This window comes from Rhipicephalus sanguineus, chromosome 1 (assembly GCF_013339695.2).
Source record: "Rhipicephalus sanguineus isolate Rsan-2018 chromosome 1, BIME_Rsan_1.4, whole genome shotgun sequence".
NCBI classification, from domain to species: domain Eukaryota; kingdom Metazoa; phylum Arthropoda; class Arachnida; order Ixodida; family Ixodidae; genus Rhipicephalus; species Rhipicephalus sanguineus.
The window spans coordinates 336,431,429-336,434,235 of record NC_051176.1 but is presented as its reverse complement, the minus strand read 5'-3'; positions in this window follow the sequence as shown (position 1 = coordinate 336,434,235).

The window sequence follows — 2,807 nt, the reverse complement described above, 5'->3', positions numbered from 1 at the left end:
CTTTTTTGAAAACCTGGCTCTTGGCACTTTCCTATCAAGAATGCTGTCAATAATGATGCGCGGTGGTAACGCGAGGAAAGTACGTGAGATGGATGACGATTGTAGTTGTGGGGTGGCAATACTCCCCAAACACTTAATTTTTTCTTAGAGTGTAGCACAGTGAACTCATTTGTGGTCGGATTCTTGCACCTAGTGTAAATTCGATATGGAAGATACTTTATTGGCTTATGTCTCACTATTAGGCAGAAGTTTGTTGCCTTCAAAATGAACATCGTAGTTATACATTTATAGTATCATAAAATATTTTTTCAAAGACTTCATTGTTGGTGGCTCTATGTTCAGACCTTTTTTTGTTTTTAATATTTCTTAATACTTGTAATCGGCTTCTGAAAATACGAGAGCTGGAGTTTCTAGCACATATCAGTTGTCCAGTTTTACACATAGCACGGTTGTAACAATCATCTGCATTTTTCTATATTCCAGCAGTATCACGGGATCAGGTGCCTCACTGTCATCTAATTCTACAGTGTATCTCGGACAAAACGCATAAGGCCTACAAGTAGACATCGACTACCAGTGACTGTGTCCTGCTGTTCAATGTGCACGTCAACAGACAGAATGCATTGTGATATCTGGAACAGTTAGAATTGTATGGTGAGAATCTGCACAGCTGCAGTTTAATTGTTGAGCAATGCATCATTCAGCAATTCCTTGCACTTGAGGATTCAAAATTAATTAAATTCTGCGTTTAATATACAAAACCTTGACATTAATGTAAAGCACACTGTAGTGGTAGTGTGCAAATTAATTTCGTCTACCTTGAATTTTTAACATGCACGTAAATCAAATGCATGTGTGTCTCTGCATTTCACTGCCATTAGAAACAGCAGCCATGGCCGGCAACCAAAACCGTGTTTTCATGTTTGGTAATGCAAGAATGAAACCATTGAAGCGGGTAATTTTGCACTTGGTCGATATAGTCATTCAGGATACGCGCATTAGTATAGCACAAATGATTTTATGTTTATATAAGCTCTGGAAAGTCCTTCTCCACGGATTATTTAGATGCAAGAGGAGCGTCACTATTCCTAGTACGTCCAACAGGCTTTAGCACGTGTGTAATGTTATCCCGTCGCCTGTCTGTCCTCATCAACAGTCAACCTCTCTGCATGTACTCTGTGTGTTTTAATTTTTTTTTCATATAGTGTTTGTTGCCATAGGTTTCTCCATTATGTAATTGTATACTCTGCAAATAGTTTATCATCTATGCAGCTTTGCTCATTTTACTGCTGAAAGTATTTATTGCTTTTTGTAGGGTGATTATAGCATACATTTACTTATGCCTTTTGATGCGTCTGTACAATGGTTTAGCCTGAAGAAGGCTGTTGGTATACTCTAATCTTGAAACTGGCGACTTCAAAAAATTTCTAGGCTGATAACCATTACTATTATCTTCAGATAAGCTGTGATTGCTCCATGAAAATGTATTTAAGATTCTGTAAACTGTGCCAGGTAAATGTTTTTAAATTATTTTTTGTTGTCCATGTTTTATGTGCCTGAAACATAATTACTTTATCGTGGTACATTATAAAATGTTATTCTGCAAATTTCTGCTGATAAACATTGCAGCTGAGGCCAGCAGCAAGATATACATGCAAGGCACTGAAGCTTCACATCACATGCCTTGTCCAGAAGTGCAGTGAAATTTTTTTTCGAGCGGAATGAGAGACTGCTATACAGCAGTCTCTCAATGTGCACACTTTTGAACCTTTTTGAGGAGTGTTTTCAGGAGAAGCAATAGGGTCTTGACATGTCAACAGCATTTTTGTACCGAGGAGCTTAGTAACAGCGAATTGTTTTATTTATGTATTGTCCAGAATTTGTCCGACCTGTGCCAATTTTTCAGCCCACGTCACCCAACATGGCTTGTTATAGTGTTGTCAATGTGCCCGACTATGTAAATAAATTATGTTTCATATTGCAGACATGTACCAAAATGTGATGCATTGCGCTTTTCCTTGGCATCACATTGTCACGGGCTCTTTTCTTATATATCGTCGTTGGCTACCGCCCACCAAATGTATAAAAATTGCTTGTGAGTGGGCAGCAGCAGGAACTATGCATCAAATTGTTCCAAGAGGGTTCGAGAAATGCCGAGTTGGCACATAAGAGTGGTGAGAGATTTCTCTCGTAAGTTACTGCCTTGAAACCTCATGTGCTCAAGACTGAGTGTATCAGCATTGTTGTTTTATAGCAGTTCATCCTATTAACTACACCTCAACGTATGTATGTATGTACGTATGTATGTGCGTATGTATGTATGTATGTATGTATGTATGTATGTATGTATGTATGTATGTATGTATGTATGTATGTATGTATGTATGTATGTATGTATGTATGTATGTATGTATGTATGTATGTATGTATGTATGTATGTATGTATGTATGTATGTATGTATGTATGTATGTATGTATGTATGTATGTATGTATCTTAAACAAAAACTTACGTTATTTTGTTTACTGTAACTTTTATAAGAATTTCGCTATTTGCTTTCTAGTTCTCCTTTTTCTATCTCATTTTCATTTCTCAAGTATGTTTCCTACTGTGCAAAAATGAATGTAACCTTACATAAAATGTGTGCATTCAAACAAGATTTTTCATTTTACAACGTACAGTTCTCAGCAAGAAGTTGAAAACTATGCAACCAATCAGCATAAATAAGTTTATAGGACAGCTCCTCCGTGTAGCATTGCTTCTACAGATTGCGTTTGTCGAATATGTAGAATAGACTAGTCGACTTCA